At 42.9% G+C, this 22,238-nt stretch overlaps 1 protein-coding gene across 1 annotated transcript in view; it reads right to left on the reverse strand.

Annotated features, from left to right (window-relative positions):
- The window catches only part of LOC109915636, a 94,521-nt gene that overhangs the window by 53,572 nt on the left and 18,711 nt on the right, over positions 1–22,238 (reverse strand). Inside the window, exon 3 of the mRNA XM_048611817.1 lies at positions 15,669–15,788. The gene's annotated coding sequence lies outside the window, so the exon portion shown is untranslated. The remainder of the gene's footprint in view (positions 1–15,668; positions 15,789–22,238) is intronic.

Here is a 22,238-nt window from a genome sequence, read left to right on the forward strand (position 1 = left end):
GTCAGCACTGCTGCTTTACAGCACCTGGGTTCGATTCCACCCTCGGGCGACTGTCTGTGTGGAGTTTGCACATTCTCCCTGTGTCTGTGTGGGTTTCCTCTGGCTGCTCCAGTTTCTTCCCACAGTCCAAAGATGTGCAGGTTAGGTGGATAGGCCATGGGAAATGCAGGGACAGGTGCAGGCAAGGTGGGTCTGGATGGGACGCTCTTTGGAGGGTTAGTGTGGACTCGAGGGGTCGAATGGTCTGCTTCGGCATTATAGGGATTCCGTGAAAATGAGCACTTGAATTGCCAATGCTTATAAGGCTATGGGCCTAGTGCTGGCAAAGGGGATTAGAATAGATAGAATCCTGATGACTGGGACAGGCAGGATGGGCCAAAGGGCCTTTTTCCATGCTGGAAAAACTCTGTGACTCCAGGGGCTGAGAACCAGAGGACAGTAATTGAAGGTGACTGGTAAGAATTGCAGGTGAGATGAAGAGAAACATTCTTTTAAAAATAATTGATTGTTAGAATCTGTAGTGCATTGCCTGTGAGCATGGTGAAGGCAGGTTTAATCAAGGTTTACAATGAAAAAATGTCGCAGGGCTGCAGCAAAAAGGCAGGGAAACAGGACCAGCTGAGTTACCATTTACAGTGAGCTGGCACTGACACAATACGCTGAATGGCCTCCTGCAACCATGCTATTATTTCATGCTCGACTTATTAGATGAGGGCTGTTGTGAATTCTGCACAGATCTGCTCTGTGCTGACCTCTACTGACCACTGACATTTTAACAAGGTGTGCTCCTAACGCGGGCCGCCATTAAATGTGGCCACTTGGAGCCATTCTTGGATGTGCAAAGCAATCCCCATGACGTCAGTCAACTGCTACAGGGGTGCGTTGTGTCCATAAACCTCTGGCCACGCAGAGGTGTCTCTGAAAAGGGTGGCAAAAGCAGCCACTGAACCAAAGAAACCCAAGCCCCACAAGAAGGTGGGAAAAACCGTAAGTAAACACTGAGTCGAAACCAACAAAGGTCAGGAAAGCAGCAGCCAAACACTCAAAGAATGCAACACATGGAAATCTGAACCCACTCTTCTTCACAGCCAGCGGGTCTCTCAGAACAGAGGTGAACCCACTACCGCTGTCCAGTATATTCAAGGTGAGATGGTAACATTAGCAAGCACAGATGTTTCTAATTTACTTATGGAATGTGGGCATCGCTGGCTGGTCAGCAATTTATTGCCCGTCCCTAGTTACCCTTGAGATTCCCCAAAACCATTGCAGTGAGGTGTTTTATAACCTGCATGTGTAAGAGGAATAATGATGTTACTGAGGCAGTTCCTTGTTATAAGGTCACCATATTCATACCAGAGCATACGGCTGCTCTCTCAGTCGAGAGGAATGACCAGTGGTGGTGGTTTAACGTGTGAGTCACCATGCCTCGGGCAAGGGGAGAGATTGAGAAGAAGAGTCCTTCATGGTAACCTCAGCTGGTGCAGGAATTGAACCCACACTGTTGGCGCCATTCTGCATTGCAAACTGGCCAACCCTTGGTCTTTGTTATGGAATGGGTTGAGTTTAGATCCAACGCTACAGACTGTGCTTTGTAGCAGGACCAGTGAAATCTCCAGGTTTGTGGAAAAACTCTCGACTGTGCATGTGTATATAGGCAGCGCCATCTCTGTGACAGGCGCTGTCATTCTGTCACTCAGCAGTGATGAAGAATGGCAAACTCAATGGCCGTGCACAACGCACTAATTGCACTTCCTCACGGAGGTGCTGGCAATAAGCACAGCTTTACCTAAGTGGAATATTCTCCACTGTAAACAGTCACAGTCTTTTGATATATGGGAAGCTTTTCAATTAAAACATTTAGCTCTCACAGCCAAATTGACTGGATTGCTGTTTATGCAGGATGAATGGGTTGAAGCCTTCACACTCCCAAGTACTAAATGCAGTCAGTCAGTGTGGGCAAGGAGGCAGCTTTAACTTTCCCAAACTGTTACCTTTGTTGAACTCAAGAAATTGATTCATTGCTTTATTTACATGGGATCCTGAGCGCCTTCAGGCTTCTCTTTAGGATCAAGATTCCGATCCGTTTCAATATTGGGAAAGAATTACTTCCCCATCTGCATTTGCCAATTTCTTTCTGTGCCACACTGACTGGAAAATTATTCCTGAAAAATCAAGACGACATCAGCGGTAATGAAGGCTCTGCTGTTTGCCAAGTGCTTCCAGCAGGTTTAATTACCACTCTCAGTGAAGTTGCACAGGATTTGTACCCAGAGCTGTACAATGGAGAAATCCGGCTTGCAGCCAAGTCTTCAAACAGAGCAGCCCCACTGAGTTGCAAAGGGGAGGAGTCAGTCAGACTCTGTGCAGTGCTGATGAGATTATTATTTAAATCAGCTCACTCAGTAAACATCAAGGATTCGATGTCATGCACTTGGTATCACTGTTTCACCCTCCTGCACAGCACATCTGGATGTAGGCTCTGAGCAGCTTAATCACGTCGACCAGAAAGGACCAAAGCCTCAGCAGTGGGGGGCTTGAGGTCCTTGACCTCAGATAATCAAGCACACAGGGATAAATTGTCTTTCATAGGTTTTATTAACAACAGCAAAGAGAGCAGAGTGACACTGCAAAGTTCATCAAAAAGCCAAACTAAATGTGATAGCTACCACCCTGGCCACAAGAGAGTAGAGTTTTCATTTTCAAGTTACCTTTCGGGCCTGTGGAAAGAAAAGCTTACATTTATGTAGCACCAAACGCCTCAAAGCGCTTTACATCCACTGATGGCAGTCACTGTTGCAATATGCTTCTAACAAAAGACCCATGATTTGCATCCTACATCTGTCACTGTGCACACAATTCTATCATCAATCCTGCTAGCATCAAAGAATGATGTTGTCATGCCCTTTTGTAAAATACAAGCACCGATTTCCCTTGTCGCAGCTGTAATCACACGTCCCCTTTGCTGTAAATGTGTAAGAACAGACTCAGTTCATGAAACAAGCAACTTAAAGAGTTAGCACTGAAGCAGTGCACACTGAGTGACTTTTGTTAGTTAGTATGCACTGCTTCAGTGCCAACTCTTTTTAAGTGGCTTGTCTCAAAGAACATAAGAACATAAGAACTAGGAGCAGGAGTAGGCCGTCTGGCCCTTCGAGCCTGCTCCGCCATTCAATAAGATCATGGCTGATCCTTTCGTGGACTCAGATCCACTTACCCGCGTTCTCACCGTTTCCCTTAATTCCTTTATTGTTCAAAAAAAATCTACCTTTTTTTTAAAAGCGTTTACTGAAGTAGCGTCACTACTTCACTGGGCAAGGAATTCCATAGATTAACAACCCTCTGGGTGAAGAAATTCCTTCTCAGTTCAGTCCTAAATCTGCTCCCTCTAATCTTGAGGCTATGCCCTCTTGTCCTAGCTTCACCTGCCAGTGGAAACATCCTCTCTACTTCTATCTTATCTATTCCCTTCATAATTTTATATGTTTCTATAAGATCCCCCCTCAATCTTCTGAATTCCAATGAATATAATCCCAATCTACTCAGTCTCTCCTCATAAGCCAACCCCCTCAACTCTGGAATCAACCTAGTGAACCTCCTTTGCACCCCCTCCAGTGCCAGTACATCCTTTCTCAAGTAAGGAGACCAAAACTGCACACAGTACTCCAGGTGTGGCCTCACCAGCACCTTGTACAGCTGCAACATAACCTCTCTGCTTTTTATTTCAATCCCTTTAGCAATGAAGGACAAAATTCCATTTGCCTTCCTAATTACTTGTTGTACCTGCAGACCTACCTTCTGTGGTTCATGCACAAGGACACCCAGGTCCCTCTGCATAGCGGCATGCTGCAACTTTTTACCATTCAAGTAATAATCCTTTTTACTATTACTCCTACCAAAATGTATGACTTCACATTTATTTACATTGTATTCCATCTGCCAGACCTTTGCCCACTCACTCAATGTATCTATGTTCCTCTGCAAAGTTTCACAGTCCTCTGCACACTTTGCTTTGCCACTCATCTTAGTGTCATCTGCAAACTTTGACACCCTACACGTGGTCCCCAGCTCCAAATCATCTATATAAATTGTAAATAATTGCGGTCCCAACACCGATCCCTGAGGCACACCACTAGTCACTGACTGCCAGCTAGAATAGCACTCATTTATCCCCACTCTTTGCTTCCTGTTAGTCAACCAATCCTCTATCCATGCTAATACCTTACCCTTAATGCCATGCATCCTTATCTTATGCAGTAGCCTCTTGTGCGGCACCTTGTCAAAGGCCTTTTGGAAGTCTAGGTAAACCACATCCACTGGGTCCCCATTGTCCACCTCGCTCGTAATGTCTTCATAGAATTCCAAAAGATTTGTCAAGCATGACCTGCCCTTCATGAACCCATGCTGCGTCTGCCCAATGGGACAATTTCTATCAAGATGCCTTGCTATTTCTTCCTTGATAATAGACTCAAGCATCTTCCCCACCACAGAGGTTAAGCTAACTGGTCTATAATTCCCCATCTTTTATCTACTTCCCTTTTTAAACAGTGGCGTCACATTTGCTGTTTTCCAATCTGCTGGGACTGCCCCAGAGTCCAGCGAATTTTGGAAAATTACCGCCAGTGCACCTGCTATTTCTCCCACCATCTCTTTTAGTACCCTGGGATGCATTCCATCAGGGCCAGGAGACTTATCAATCCTTAGCTCCATTAGCTTGCCCAACACTGCCTCTTCCGTAATTATGATTGTTTCCAGGTCCTCACCTACCTTTATCTCTTTGTCTATTACTGGCATGTTATTAGTGTCCTCCACTGCTCGTCAACTGTCCCACCATAAAATCTTTGTATCCAGTTTACTTTAGCCAAGTCCTCCCTCATTCAATTGTAGTTCCCCTTGTTCAAGCACAGGACCCTTGTATTGGATTTTATCTTCACACTCTCCATCTGTATTCTAAATTCAACCATACTGTGATCACTCCTTCCAAGAGGATCCCTAACTATGAGGTCATTAATTATTCCTGTCTCATTACACAGGACCAGGTCTAGGATAGCTTGCTCCCGCGTTGGTTCCATTACATACTGTTCAAGAAAACTATCACGGATACTCTCAACGAACTCCTCCTCAAGGCTACCCTGACTGAGCTGGTTCAACCAATCTACATGTAGGTTAAAATCCCCCATGATAATTGCCATACCATTTTTACAGGCATTAGTTATTTGTTTGTTTATTGCCCGCCCCAATGTGATGTTATTATATGGTGGCCTATAGACTACTCATGAACTGAGTCTGCTCTTACGGTCAGAGAGCCCACCACATTTGGCTAGGTTGGCCCCAAGGAGCACTGACTTAATCCTGCGGGAACACGTGTTCACTATTCTTCAAAAGCAAAAGGTATGACAGCAAGAAACCTCCTATTTATTGTGGAATCTTGTCTGCCTGAAAGCTACAGCTTTCTGCCCAGGCTGGCAGCTTGATTCCCTAAGGTAGGAATCCAGTCAAAAGTTTGTAGGTTCAAGCACAATACAAAGGGACAAGCTCATGAGCTACAGTCTCTCGCCACACTGAGGGAAGGCAACATTGTTGGGAGGTGCTGTAATTTAGATGAAATGTTAAACCAAGGCCCCTGTTTCCCCCTCTTCTATCAGATCATTTGGATGAACATTCAACGATCCCATAACCAGTCACTGCACCTCACATTTAAGAAGTTTAGGACCAGGGCACTCGGTGGGAAAGCTGAATTTTGGCATCAATACGGCTGTCCCACCCACTTCTACACCACGACCAATAAGCTTGCTGAAACTCACTGGCGAATCTCGAATGAAAAATGAAAACTTGAACAAACACAGATCCTTACTGAACTCCCTGCTTGTCCGCTGTCCCATGTTTGCGATAACTGTGTGAACCTATTTCCACAAAGATAACAAATTCTTCAGTTCTCTTTTGAAGCAATAACATTCCCCACCCCCGCTTCGGTATTTTCTACAAGTTTAACATAGTCTCCTTCCCCTTGCCCTCCACTTTACTGGATTAATTGTAACTTTTAAAACTAAGATTGATCCTGGTGGATTCCTCAAATGGAATATTTAAACTGCTACCTTTGTTGACACCAATTAGCTCACAGCTGTAACTGAATCTAAAACTTCCTCGTTTCTTGGTTGCAACTTCAACAGAAAGCACTGTGGCTGCTGGCTACATGAAGCCAAACAGCATCTACAAACAAAAAAATGCTGGAGATCACAGCGGGTCTGATAGCATCCAGGGAGAGACAGAGCAAGCTAACACCTGGAAAGTAGAAGACTCTTCATCAGAGCAGAAGTGAAGTGTTGGGGGGGCAGCATTTATGCCATAGTTGGGGAAGTGGAGTGCTGAAGAGAAAGGGTGCTAACTGTGCAGATTAAGTGACCAGAATGTGAGAATGGCAGAACAATGCTGTGTCTTACTGCCAGGCTGGGAAGAACTGCCACCATGAACGGGGAAGGGGGGCAGCACATGGTGACTGAGAATGCAACAAGTAAAGCTAAAAGAAAGGAGAGGAATGGAGTGGGTTCACAATCTGAAGGTGTTGAATTCAGTAATAAGTCCAGAGTGCTGTAAAGAGCCAAGTCTGAAGATAAGATGCTGTTCCTCCAGTTTGCTCTGTGATTCCCTGGAGCATTGCAACATGCCGAGGGCATAGAGATGGTAAGAAGTGCAGATGCTGGAGTCAGAGATAACACAGTGTGGAGCTGGAGGAACACAGCAGCCCAGGCAGCATCAGAGGAGCAAGAAAGTTGACATTTCGGGTCGGGATCCGTCTTTAGAAATGGGGGAGGGGGAAAGGAGCTCAGAAATAAATAGAGAGGAGGGGTGGGGCTGGGGAGGGTAGGTGGGATGGTAATAGGTGAATGCAGGTAGGGAGTGGTGGGGATTGGTCAGTGAGGTGGGAGGAGCGGATAGGTGGGAGAGAAGACGGACAGGTTGCATCAGGTCAAGGAGGCAGGAATGAGAGGGAGGGTTGGTCATAGGATGAGGCTGGGCGTGGGGAGATTTTGAAACTGGTAAAATCCTCATTTAGGCCGTTGGGCTGGAGATCACAATGACGCCACCGGGAAACTGGAGGAGCAGCACCTCATATTCTGCCTTGGGAGCCTACAACCCGATGGTCTCAATGTGGACTTTACCAATGCCATAAGAAATGGGTGCCATTGTGCCATAAGACCTTTGCTTCCCTATAATATTTCAACAACTATACCCAAATCCTCTCCTCTACCTGAAATGTTTTACATTCTAACCCATAATGGGAATAATTCCAATGAGGATAATTTCTCTGGTTATTAAGATCTCTCAGGTTTAGCCAAACCAGTTCTCTTATACTGGTCGGAAGAATTGATCTATCTCTTCTGCAGGGAAATAAACTAGCAAAGAATAGTACTTTCATCCAGTGACCTTTATTAATAGGCATCAGCTAGGTTATAAGCATCCAGACTCTTTAAGGGTCCAGGAATCACAATTTAATAGCCTGCCTCCCCATTTAAGAGTAGACAGAACACTACATGAGGTAAATTACAAGTTTCAAAAGGAGCTGAATATGCAATATACGTTAAGTTTAAATTATATTACAACATTAAAAATATGTGACGTCTCCATAGTATAACCAGACCATTAGGCTGCTCTCTCATTAGAGACAGACAACTGGTGGTGGTTTAACCTGAAGGTCACCACGCCTCAGGCGAGGTTGAGAAGGACAGTCCTTCATGGTAACCTCAGCCAGTGCACGAACTGAACCCACACTGTTAGCATCATTCACCAAACAACTGAGCTAACAGGCAAGCACACAAAAGAAGACTAAAGATGGAAAACACAATCTCATTTCCAAAGTAGAATCGAAAGTTCAACCTCTGTAATCTTGCAATAAAATACTTTAGATACCAATCAAAATCCAAATTAAAATGTTGCCTTAAATTTTTCTAAGTAGCATGCCACCTGGTCATCAAGGTATCCCTCCTCAATTAAGAATAAAAGAATCTTACTCTGCATTGGGCCTTTTTGTCACAAGAAGTATTGGTGAGGGTTCTATTACTGCTGAACTTTCAATAGTGAAGTTCCTAATTTTAAACTGTTCCTCACCTAATTAAGACAGCAGTGTGGGTGCCACTTCCCAATGTGGGTTCATCCTTTTATCATTATCCTGACGAGGTTACACTTCATTCTCTATTATTCCAAAATAATTTCATTGTTGATAATTCTCTTATCTTGAAGCTATCAGCATTTGTCTTGAAAGAGATTGTTTGCCTTAAAGTAACAATTACTATAACTTCTGTTCATCCGTTTCTTCATTTTATTATTGTACCTTATTCTTAAAAAGTTTTTAAACTATATAGAGAAAGATTTATTTCCTATTAGATCAATTAAATGCTACATTTACATAGCATCCCTTTTTCTCCAGAAGGACTATGGGTAATATTTCCATTTTTGTGATTATCAATTCAGGAAGAATGATCAATGACTCATCAGACATTTTTAATGTCTGGTTCTACCTTATACCAGCTTTGAACATTTCTTTCTCAGAGTTGCCAAGTTACAGTCAAACTGGACATGTTTCATATCACATGGAGATATTAATGTCTTTTACTGTTATTTTAAACATTCCTTAAACTAAAAGCTATTCTAGCAGGATTATTTCAACCTGCACTTTTGTAATCGTTACGTTAGTGTGTACCTGCACCTTAAAATATAACTTTAAAAACATTCCAATGTCAATTAGTGTGATTTCAAATGTATTAGCATATTTATAATTCAAATTTGTTAAAGAATCATTAAACAGATGTGTCATTTATAATCAAAAGTCTTAATAGAGATTATCCTTAAAAGTAATCATTTTACACATTCCAATGCGCAAAATTCTACTGTCAAAGGACACAAATTGTAATGGTGATGTCACTCGAGAAATCAACGAAGGAGCAGTGCTCCAAAAGCTTGTGATTTTAAATAAACCTGTTGGACCATAACCAGGTCTCGTGTGACTTCTGACTTTGTCCATCCCAACCCAACACCAGCATCTCCACTAGGATATGGATTAAAATTTTACCATGGCAATTGGTGGAACTCAGTGAATAAATTCAGTGAATAAAGATCTGGAATATGATGCAAGTCTCACTAATGGTGCCATGAGACTACAACTGGTTGTCAGAAACTCCAGCTAGTTAACTGAAGGCTTTAGGCAAGTAAATCTGCAGTCTTTACCCAGTTCTGACTGACATGTGATTCCAGATCCACAATGATGTGATTCACTCTTGTTTGTCCTCTGGAATGGCCAAGCAGGTCACTCAAACAAAGGACAATCAGGGATGGAATAACAAATGCTGGCCTTACCAATGACGCGCACTCCCCATGAAAATAATGCAGGGACAAAAATTTTTAGCATTATTAAGTGTGTGATCATTTAAGCATACAAGATCCTGAGAGGACTTGACAAGGTGGTTGCTAAAGTATGTTTCCCCTTGTAGGACAGACCAAAATTAGGTGACACAAATGAAAAATAAGTGGTCTTTCACTAAGGACGGGGTTGGAGAAAAGAGTTTTCCCGCAGAGGGTCATGAGACTTTGGAGCTCCCTGCCCCAGAGAGCATTGGAGGAAGTTCCACTGAATATCTCTAAGGCAGAGGTAACAAGTCAGTCAAAAGTTATTGGGAATAGAGAAGAATCTGAGTCGAGACCACAAGGAGATTAACCATGATTTCATCGACCGAAGGAGCAAGCTTGAGGGGCCAAATGGCCTACTCCCAATCCTATGTTCTTAGTCAGTATAAATGTAGCAGAAATATCTGGATGTAAACTTTAACTTTCTCTGCTTTTCAAAACAGAATCTTGAAAGCTGACAATTTATTAAATTTTCTAATTTTTATTCCTAAATTGTGACCTCATAATTATCCCCGAATTTTATCTAATTATTTAAATCCCTTCCTAGTTATGTGGATTTATAAAAGTCCACAGCGCACATGAAGGCCCTTCGGCTCATCGAGTCAACACCAGTCAAAAACAAGCTCCTAACTATATTCTAATCCCATTTTCCAGCATTTGTTTCTTGCATGCCTTGGCATCACACATGCACTTCTTAATATATCTCTTCACATCTTAATCCATTTAACCACGTCAAAATATGCTGCTGATCTGCAACCTAACCCCATATACCCACTGAAAGGGGAAATCAAATGATCAAAGAATCACTCGACACCCATGTCTGTTTCCAAATCGTCAGAGGTCTGTTTTACAGCAGTAGGAAGTAAGCTGCAGGGAAGTCCAGACAACTTCTCCACTAAAGAAAAGAAAACATACTCCTTTTATACATTTTATTTCAGCCCACCTTGGCTGGCATAAACCAATCGTACATCAAATTCAATTCCATACACATCCAATCAGCTTCGTCAAGTGACTGTGTGATCAATCCATAGAACAGCTTCGTCCCGCAATCTCATGATATTCACCAGACCCCTTTATCAATTATCTTTGGGCCTTCACAATACATCTTATTCAGTGACATTCCAGAAAGCACTCCCACTGCTGATTAGACTGAGGCCTCTTCTAGCTGCCTGATTCTGACAATTCCCAGGAATGCAGTTAAAGCCCATAATACCTTTATACTTAAAACTTCATTTTTGATATCGGCCATGTAGCTACACTTTGTTATATAACACACAATGTTTTACTGTTAGGTAGCTGCTTGTGCCACAAATTGGCCAAGCCACCCACCTTTGCTCCAGATCCTTTATTAACTTTGGTTAACAAAAATCCATCAATTTCACTTCTATAATTTACAATTAATCCAACACTTTATTGTTGACAGTCAAAAATTCCAGGGCCCCTTGTGCCCAGAAGCTTCTCCTAATTTCACTCTTGATGGACCTAATTTTTAGACTATAACCCCTAGTTCAAGACTCACCAACCTACTGAAATAGATTCTATCTACCCTATCTGTTCCCCTCGATAACTTGTAAACCTCAATCAAAACACCCGTTAACCTTCCAAATCCAGGGAAAACAACCCTAATTTAATTACTCATCTTGTAATTTAACCTTGGAGGAGAGATACTGTTACAGTACAGAAACAGTCAAACCAAATCAGCCCTTCCATCTCTTTATTCACAGCACTGTAAAGTTAAAACCTTCACAGAAACTCAAAATTAACCCTAATGGTTCCTAACCAGGTTTTTTGAATAACTAATCCCATACTCAGTGTACAATCAATGGTAGACAGCAATTTATAGCTGAAACAAAAGAGTTAGTGATTTATTAACAATGCAGCAATTTGAGCAGAGCAAAATTAAGCAAAGTAATTTAATTGATAACTATGATTTACCCAAAAACCTTTGTTTTCAGCTCCAATCACACAAAAGACAAATAGAAAGACAAACACAATTAAGGTTAAATTAAATAACAAAATTGGCCAGATTACTTAAGCAGTTTTCACAATGCATGGTTCTACAGGCATAGAGCACAGAGTAAAGGGAAGACCTTTAGAACGGAGATGAGGAGAAACTTCTTCAGCCAGAAAATGGTGAATTCACTGCCACAGAACGCTGTGGAGGCCAGGTCATTGAGTACATTTAAGACTGAGATAGATAGGTTCTTGATTATCAAGGGGATCAAGGGTTATGAGGAGAAAGCAAGAGAATGGGCTTGAGGAACTTATCAGCCATGATTGAATGGCAGAGCAGACTCGATGCGCCGAATGGCCTAATTTCTGCTCTTATGTCTTATGGTCTTATATGATTGTTCCTCAGCTGATTTTCTGAAGATGTCAAACAGAGCCACCTATTCAGTTCATTCAGACAAAATCAGTGATATATATAACTTAGTTCAGAAAATAGAAACTTCCAATAGCTGATAATGGGAGGTTAGGCAGAGAGCTTTCAAATCTTCATGCTGCCGCATCATCAGCCAAACTCCTTCTCATATAAAACACAGTCCATAGCCCAGTTCAAACTCTGGCCTCACCCTGTCAGACTAACCATCTCCCCACAAGGTTCCAGTTACCATCAACACCTGCCATCTGCTTAAGCAAAAGGTCTCTCCCAGACATGCTGGAGCCAATTCTTAAGGATTGACCTCATTTATGACCAAACATCTGTTATCTGTTTAAACATACTGTTCTTTGCCAGTGTCAAGCGTCTATAGAACCTTTTGATCAAAAACGAACCTGCAATTTACATCCAGAACTGGCCTCACAAACAAACAAAATGGTTTGTTTGTACTCTTCCTATTTTTTTAAAAATACAAGCTGCTGTCCAAAGGTCATCATCAGCTCACAGTTCTCAGTTCACAGCTCCAAACCAAAATTGATAAAAGAATGGATAGGCTGAATAGCCAAGGTCTTTTTTCCTACATTGAGGGAGTCCAAAACTAGAGAGTATAGGTTGAAGGTGAGAGAGGAAAGATTTAAAAGGGACCTGGTTTTCAAGTAGAGAGTGGTCCGTGTATGGAATGAGCTGCCAGAGGAAGTGGTGGAGGCAGGTATAATTACAACATTTAAAAGGCATCTGGATGGGTAAATAATAGGAAAAGTTTAGAGGAATATGGGTCAAATGCTGGCAAATGGGACTAGGTCAGATTGGGATGTCTGGTTGGTGCAGATGAGTTGGACCAAAGGGTCTGTTTCCATGCAGTATAACTCTATAAAAAGATAGAAATAATTAAACATCTGCAAGAATTCTAACAGTACCATTCTGATTAACCTATGCTGCACTTCCTTGGAGACCAATTAATGTATCTTTCCTAAGCTCTGGTGACCAGAATCACTATGCTCCAAGTTTGGTCTAACCAACACTTTGTACACCTGCACCATGACTTCCAACCAATTGCTTCTATTCTTCAAGATTTAAAGGACAGCAGTTCATTGGCCTTTCGGATTCCTTTCTGTCACTAATCATGGTATTTTAATAATGTACGTTCCAATCAGATTTTGACCTTCACTGCTTCTAGCTTTTCGCCGTCTGGAAAGTGTAAGGTTCAAATCTTTCCTGGCCCCTCCACTCTATATCTCTACAATTCCACTCGCCAACACCATGAAAAGGACAGTTAAATCTTCGTATAAATCCACAGTTTGTCAACATCTTTCTTAATTATTTTGTCAGTCTCCAGGCCTGTGCACATTCTGACCAAAACATCTACTTGGGTGTTCCAAACCACAATCTGGCTACTGAGCGGAATCTCACTTTCAGCTATTTATGCATCACTAGTATTGTAAATATATATTTGTCTTTCTTTTATAAACAAATGTTGCACCTTTGACAGAACATCGTCAGGCAATAAAGTGCAGTCACTGTTGCAATCACAAAATAAAATATTCAAGCCAGTGCTGTTATGGTCCGTTTTTAGCTGTTTTATTAACTTTTGTCAACTGTTATTCAAGTCATCTGCTGGGGAAAAGTGCCACCACAAAGTAAGATTGTCCCTTCCCCTGTACAAAATAGCCACCTGGATTAATGCTGAGCCTTTAGCACAGTGAAATGGCCCAACTTTTCAGAGGGCAAGCAAATTTTGGCAAGTCAGGTGAAGAAATATTAAGGAAGGTAGAAAAAAGCTTGATCAAATGGGCAGGTTTTAAGGACTCTCTTCAAAGAGGAAAGAGAGGTATCAAGTTTCAGGGAAGAGAATTCCAGAGCTCAGGCTTAGGCTAATGAAAGTATCGCCCCAACGTGAAATGAACTCAGAGAATGCTGGAGAAACTCAGCAGATCACATGAAGAAGTGTCACATGGGACTCAAACGTTAACTGTGTTTCTCTCTCCACAGATGCTGCCAGACCTGCTGAGTTTCTCCAGCATTCTGTTTGTTGCAAATTTCCAACACCCGCAGAAATTTTTGCTTTTACCCCAATATGCTACGATCTGCATTAAGCCGGAATGAGAGGTGTATGGAGATCTTAGAGGGTGTAGGACCAAAACAGGCCACAGAGATATGCAGGGATTTAAAAACAGGGATGTGAAATTTAAAACTGCACCACTGTCAGGTCAGAAGGCAGTTAGCGAACATTCTCACTTAACATGCAGCAGACAGCATGTTTTGGAAATTACTCTCCCAGTTTGTTTTCATGCTCAATGATTACACTGAACGTTTTAGCCAAGATCCCTCCATTCCTGAATGTAATAATTCCAGCTCCGTATCCTACAACCTCCAGCCTAACGGTGTGTTGATCCTAGTGCCAGGCCATCCCAAACCATTGCACTTGTTTCCCATTCCAATGTTAGCTTTAACTCAATTAATTAACTCTTCAACTATCCCTGCAGGACCATCAACTTGGTGAAAGACATTCTTTGATCTGCCTGAAACTTGTTCATCTTCCAGAACAACGAGTGTTGTAGACTGGCACATTCCAAGGTCCTGGACTATGTGCTGAGGGATGCACTAAAGCTTGGGACAGCTACCACCAAATCACAATGGGGAAAGACCACGGTCTGAGGACTTCCTGTTAAAGGTAAATAGGGTCCGTTCAGTTATCGAACCCCCCGATGCCTCAAATATATGTAAATATAGTGCTGTACAAGTAAGAGATACCTTTGGTTTGTTTGTTGGATAGAGTCAAACACCAATGTTTGATTGTTTTCTTCATATGCTATGGCACAGAACCGAACTGCATTTGTAACCATGTATAAATAAAGATCTTTTTATGAATAAAGTATATTTTTGAATTAAAAACAAACTGTGCTCACCACTATGTGCTTAAATCATAGCAACTACCCCACAGGTATCTCAGCTTTAAAAAAACATATTCTGGTCTGTCTATGCATTCAAAGGCACTTTGTTTAAACATTTCCCCCCCACACACATAACTGCAAACCAGCAATTTGTCCCTGAATACGTACTTTAAAGAAACTAATAGAAATGCAAAATACTGTTGATGCTGGAAATCTGACTTGTCTTTACACCACCATCACTTTTGTCATTCAAAAATCCTGCTTTCCGCACAAACTTTATTTGTTCCTTCTTCCCCCACAGCATTTATATGCCTCTCTGTTTAAAAGTTGCCCCAGCTCCAATACTGATGAAAAACCTGCTGCAGGTGAACTCTCTCTCTCTTTCTCAACAGACGGTCACTGTGCATTTTCAGCTATCTTTTTCTCAGACCCGGGGTTCACGCCACCTTTCGCACATAAAAGTCACTTTACACACTAAATAAAAAGCGCAGTAAATTGGGCACTTTCCTCTGATGGTCAGTAAGGTCAGCCACAGACAGGAGGTTTTCCTCTGACGGTCTCAGATTCATTCTCTGTATCTGCGATAGTGGCCAGATTGTCTGTCTTGTTTTTAATCCACGTTCAAACCCTCATCAATGTGTACAATACCGACAGTGCTCAGACACCGAAGATTAAAATCTCATCAGCCAAGTACCACAGCTTGTTTGGATCCGTATGACTCAGGAGGATAGAGAAAGGCAGTCACACTGTTAAAAAGTTTCATAACTTTCTAAACACCTTCCCCTTCCTCCTACATACAACCTATTATCCTGTCTTATCCTGAACCTTTCAATGTCTTCAAAATGCCTCCATCTGTCCAATTCCAAGATGTTCAAACCTCCAGAACCGATTTATTATTAATTACTCATATTTATTCTTTATTTTTAAACAGAATTTTACTTACTCGGAATCCCTCTGGCTTTAAACCCCAATTCCCTACAGTTTGAAAATAGCCCGAGTACCTTGTGTCTGTCCAGGGTGTTCTGCACCTTCTCCGTCCGATACATGCATTTCTTTTCAAACCAGTTACATTGTTTCACATTCCATTCGCAACAGCTCCCAAACAGAATCCAAATCCGGTACTTTGAAAAGTAATAAACACCCCCAGGGAGGGACAGAGACAGTGATGAGAATGTAGAACTTGCTACCACGTGGAGTTGTTCAAGCTCTGGATATGCATTTAAATGGGAGGTTAGCTTCACACAGCAGGAAGAGAAAAAGGAAGACAGGGTTATGCTGATAGGGTGGGATGAAAGCAGGCTGGTTGTTGCAGGCTCTGTAAACAATATAAAGGCATGAGATAACAAGGTGCAGAGCTGGATGAACACAGCAGCCCAAGCAGCATCAGAGGAAGGCTGACGTTTCGGGCCTAGACGCTTTTCTGAAGAAGGGTCTAGGCCCGAAACGCCAGCCTTCCGGCTCCTATGATGCTGCTTGGCCTGCTGTGTTCATCCAGCTCTGCACCTTGTTATCTCAGATTCTCCAGCATCTGCAGTTCCTACTATCTCTGAATATAAAGGCATGTTTGGGTGCTGTCATGGAGTGGGAGATATTGTCAACAAACTATCACCGACGCAAACAAAAACAGCCAATAAAACAGCTCAGGATGAAGCACCAGCTATTTTCTTGCTCCAAAAAAATGTGCTTTATTCATAAAAGTTATAAAAGTACATTGCAGAACAATTAAAACTGAATATTACAGTATTTGCAACAAGGTTCAGATTGTCTCGACACTGCATTGTCCACTCAATGCAATGGCAATTGTCTCAATAGCTACAACATACGTTCAACACTAGATAAACCACCCAAGGTCAAAACATTTCGAGTTGGAAAGTACTGAAAGCTCTAGCAAAGAGCTGCCTCTCAGGCAGAGCACACATGGAAATGGGACATTTGTTCAAAGCAACAAATTTAGTGCAGGTCGACCTCAGTGTTACTTGCTGTACAAAAAATCTCCAACTGTATCACACATTCCGTGATTTAAACAATTGATTTTACTTCTTATAGTGAATAAAATATTTTTATTTTAGGGGGAGAATCTAAAATATAGCATTGTATAAAGGTATATAAATTACAAAAATCTAAATTACAAAAACAGAAATTGCTGGAGAAACTCAGCAGGTCTGGCAGATTTTGTGGAAAGAAAGCAGAGTTAATGTTTCAATCCCATGAACCTTCTTCAGAACTCTTTACAACTTTAGAATTTTTATGAATAAATAATTGGTTCTGAAGTTCTGAAAAGGTTACTGGACTCAAAATGTTAACTGTTTTCTCTGCACAGATGCTCATTTTCTCCAATAATTTCTGTTTTTGTTTGTTACAAACACAAGGAATATATTTAAAAGGGAGAGTGTCTGTACCAGACATGGAAAATAAAGGTTAGAAAGTTAAATGGCCCTTAGAGTCCTTGTGGTATTATTTTCTTAATACCACAGCATAATGATGGACCCGTAACCTCAGAAGTAGCAGAATCTGCAGTTATCCTCAAGTTCTTGGTGGATAGTTGACCCCATGAAATAATTCCACAGAGGAGAGTATATCATCACCAAGTCCCACCTTATTTACATGTGCACATTAATGGACTCTGACCACCGAGTTCAGAGCCAGTACCTAGAGTGACCAGCAGCCTTGTCAGTCATGTTTATATCTGTCAGCCAGGGCTCCCCGAATAGCTCAGGTTAACAGCCCCAGTCACGGATCTCAAACTCAATGAGATCCACCTGACCCTCATTCCAATCATTACACACCCCTTCTCCCTAAATTTGCTTTTTACCAGTCATTATTTTCTGAAATGAGAGTCCCCATGGTTGTTATCACAAATTTGATTTGCTCTTCTCTCTGCTCTGCTGCTCAAAGCAGCTGTTGAAATGTGATTCCGTGTGTATTTCTAGATCTGATTGCATTGTCTTTCCAGGCTGACTAACTTCCAACATGTAAAATTACCATAAACGTGAATTAAACAAGAGATGCACATTTCTTGCTGCTGATTCAATTGCCTGGTTTTGAAGTCTTTTAGATAAAATGATTTTCTCAGCATGGACAGTTTTGCTTATTCCACCAGAGTGTCAGGAACCTTGCATCAATCTGTGGTCAAATGACCACTGTAGACATTTTAGGTCCATATTTCTTCTTTGTGAAAAAAAACAATTTAGTGTTTGAAAAGTCTCAGATATAAGAATCAGTCGATGGAAGTTAAAATTCAATGGATCATATTTGCTGCTATTGTAACATTACACTTCAAAAACACTTCATTGGGTGTGAAATGCTTTGGTTCAGTCTGAGATCATGAAAGGTACTACAGAAATTCAAGTCTTCCAAATTTGTATTACTTGGAATGGGATAAACCAGCCAACATTCACAAACTCTCCCACACTGCGATACACAGCACAATGCACATTCTTCAGCATGGGGGCTTAGATCATTTTCTTTCCCTTCAAATTGGAGAAGCGAACTCTGCAGTCATGAACTTATAGAGATACATAGCACGGAAACAGACCCTTCGGTCCAATTCATCCACACCAACCAGACATCCTAAACTGATCTAGTCCCATTTGCACCATTTGGCCCATATCCCTCTAAACCCTTCCTTTTCATGTACCCATCCAGATGCCTTTTAAATTTTGTAATTGTACCTGCCTCACACACCCCTTTGGCAGCTCATTCCATAAACATACCACCCTCTGCATGAAAAGGTTGCCCCTCAAGTCCCTTTTAAATCTTTCCCCTCTCACCTTAAACCTAGGCTCTCTATTTTTGGACTCCCCTAAGAAAAAAAACCTTGGCTATTCACCGTATCCATGCCCCTCATGATTTTATTGAATTGAATCATTTATTGTCACATGTATTCAATGTAAAAATACAGTGAAAAGTGTGTAACTTCACTGTACATACAGGCACTATTCACATTAACTTTGAATAAGATAAGAAAAAAAAGATACCTTAAGAGAATCCAACTTTCCTTTCCACTGCCAGAATCCCACAATGGGCTTTCCAGCCCTCGCCATGCCTCCACCCGAGTCCCACTCTGGGCTTTCCAGCCCTCGCCATGCCTCCACCAGAGTCCCACTCTGGGCTATCCAGCCCTCGCCATGCCTCTGCCAGAGTCCCACTCTATAAACTCTATAAGGTCACCCCTCAGCCTCCAAAACAGACTTGTTATATTTGAGAAAACAACAACAGGTCCTGGAAAAAAGAAAGCAGGTCTGCCATGCTAACCAGAAACCTCTTCTTTTCCTTTCAAGCATCAAGGCCCACAAGATGCAACAACTCAAAGATAGCCCTCGTCCTCTGGAACCTTCCTCCCCTCCCCTTCCCTCTGACTCCATCCCCTCCCCCAACCCAACCCCACCGCCTGTTGGGTATTCACCATCCCTCCCAACTCCCCACTCTCCAATGCTGAATGTACTGTACTCAGCAAAGGTCTCAGTTTTATCCCGCTGCGTTCCCACCCTTAATAAATTTTGAGCATGACATGACATCAAACTCTTCTTGCACCATCTTCGCCTCCGTGCCCATTTCTTGAACAAGAGTCCTCTCCTCATCCCACAGACCCCTTCACCCAGCTCCAACACTCTCCCTCCACCTGGACCCCTCCCTGTGGCCTTTTACCTGCACTCCATCTGTTAATTGAGAATTGTCGATGTGATATTGGTCACCTCAATTTCTCTGCCCCCCCACCCCCCTCACCCAATCCAACCTATCTCCCTCTGAACTGACTGCACTCCATGCACTTAGATCCAACCCTGACTTTGTTATTAAGCCAGCCGATAAGGGTGGTGCTGTGGTAGTCTGGCATACTGACCTCTACATTGCAGAGACTGAGCGCCAGTTCCTACATACCTTCTCCTATCTTCCCCGGACTATGATCCCGCCATGGAACATCAGGCCATTGTATCAATTACGGTCACTGACCTCACTTCATCTGGTGATCTCCACTCTCACTACCTCCAAGCTGATAAACCCCCAGCCCCACACAGCTCACATCTACCTCCTTCCAAAAATCCACAAACGGGACTGTCCAGGTAGACCCATTGTTTCAGCCTGCTCCTGCCCCGCAGAACTCATCTCTTCCTACCCTGCCTCAGTCTCTAGTCCCTGCCCACTTATATCCACAATTCTTCTCATGTTTGAGCCAGTTTCAGAATTTCCAGTTTGCAGGCTCCAGCCACCTCCTCTATATCATGGGCGTGCAATCCCTTTACACATCCACTCCCCACCAGGATGGTCTCAGGGCTCTCTGCTTCTTCCTGGAACAAAGGCCTGAACTGTCCCCACCCACCACCACCCTCCTCCGCTTGGCCAAGCTCATCCTCACCCTCAACAACTTCTCTTTTAACTCTTCTCATTTTCTTCAGGCCAGAGGGGTGGCCATGGGCCCCAGTTATGCCTGTCTGTTCATGGGGTATGTGGAACATTCCTTGTTCCAGTCTTATTCCGGGCCCCACCCACAACTCTTTCTCCAAGATGTGATGATATCATCAGTGCTGCTTCCCTCTCTCCTCCAGAATTGAAAAAGTTCATTGATTTTGCTTCCAATTTCCATCCCACCCTTGCTTTCACTTGGTCTATCTCTGACAACCTCCCTTCCCTTCTTCAACATCTCTGTTTCCATTTCTGGGGATAAACTGGCCACTAATATCCATTATAAACTCACCGAATCCCACAGCTACCAGGACTATACATCCTCATACCCTGCGTCCTGTAAAGACTCCATTCCATTCTCTCAGTTCCTCCGTCTCTGTCGCATTTGTTCTGATGAGGCCAACTTCAACAAGACAGCCTCCGAAATGCCCACCCTCTTCCTCAACTGAGGATTCCCCAGCACCGTTGTTAACAGGACCCTCAACTGGGTCCAACCCACCTCCTGAACATCCGCCCTCACCTCCTCTCTTTCCTCCCGCAACAACAATAGGGTTCCCCTTGTCCTTACTTGCCATCCCACCAGTATCCACATCTAGAAGATCATCAGGCACCATTTCCCCCACCTCCAGCGAGATGCCACCACCAGACACATATTCCCCTCCCCTCCCTTGTCTGCCTTTCACAGGGACCATTCCCTCTGGGACACTCAGTCCACTCTTCCTTCAACCCCACCACGCCACCACAGCCCTGCGGCACCTTCCCCTGCAACAGCCAAAAGTATAACACCTGCCCATTTTCTTCCTCCCTCCTCAGTACCCAAGGGCTCAAACATACCTTCCTGGTAAAACAGCGCTTTACCTGCATTTCTCACAATCTAGTCTACTGCATTTGCTGCTCACAATGTGGTCTCTTCTACAGTGGGGAAACAAAGCATAGACAGGGTGACTGCTTTGCAGAACACTTATGTTCTGCCCACAAAAAAGACCCTGAACCTCCAGTTTCCTGCCACTTTAACACACCACCTTACTCCCTGGCCACCATCTCTGTCTTGGGCTTGCTGTAGTGTTCCGGTGAAGCTCATCGTAAGCTGGAGGAACAGCCCCTCATTTTCCGCTTGAGGACCCTACAGCCCTCCGGGCTCAATATTGAGTTCAATAATTTTAGGGCCTGAACTCTCCCATGTCCCAGCCTCCTATCCCACACGCCGGGTCTTTTTGTGACATGTCCTGCCATTACACACTACCTATTGTTAGTCACTAACAGTCTCCATTAACAGCTATTCACCCTCCTGGACAGATCGTTATCCACTCTTCTGTCTGTCCAACTGCTCTTCTCTCTCTTTGCACTCTATGCTCATCCATCGTTTACTCCTTATCCCCTCCCCACACCCTACCTTCTGCATGTAAACAGACATTTTCCTAGCTACCATCAGTTCTGAAGAACGGTCACCAGATCCAAAATGTTAACTTTGATTTTTCTTCACAGATGCTGCCAGACCTGCTGAGCTTTTCCAGCAACTTCTGTTTTTGTTTCCGGTCTGGTAACTTGTAAAAGAAACAGGTTTAAAAGTCTGAGTCAAATTTGACTCTTCCACATTGAGCTTTTATTTTAAATTTCCAGCAGCTGCAGCATTTTGCGTTCATATTGCATTGAACTTGTAACTAGTGCCCTAAGGCTGCATTCAACTGAAACTCCATAGTCAGTGGATATTGCTTTACAATAACACAGGAATGCAAGAGTAAATCTGTGCTGAAGGCAATCATAGTTGAGCTTCACTTTGGAAACACTTTGGGTCCTTATCATTCATTTACATTTCAAAAGTTCAGCATTGGTGTGAAGCTGACTTCACACCAGATGCAATGAATACAATTTACCCACACATGTCTCTTTTGCATTTTGAGCCTTCGAGTGCCTCCTTAAGTTGCACTTTTGTGCAGTGAAGGTCTTAAGGATGTTCCGTCACCTTGCATCTTGATATCATTTGTGAATGCCCCAAACGCCATCTCAACATGATGCACAGAGTGTGCATGCATGAAAAGGCACCCCATAGCATTCCACAGCAAACGAAAGCAGCAGCCAGTCTGAAAGCTGGATATTCCCTGGAAGTAACAGGGGTCAGACTGTGAGACAACAAGGTGCAGGGCTGGATGAACACAGCAGGCCAAGCAGCA

The sequence above is a fragment of the Rhincodon typus genome, chromosome 25, assembly GCF_021869965.1.
Source record: "Rhincodon typus isolate 14 chromosome 25, sRhiTyp1.1, whole genome shotgun sequence".
In the NCBI taxonomy this organism is placed as follows: Eukaryota; Metazoa; Chordata; class Chondrichthyes; order Orectolobiformes; family Rhincodontidae; genus Rhincodon; species Rhincodon typus.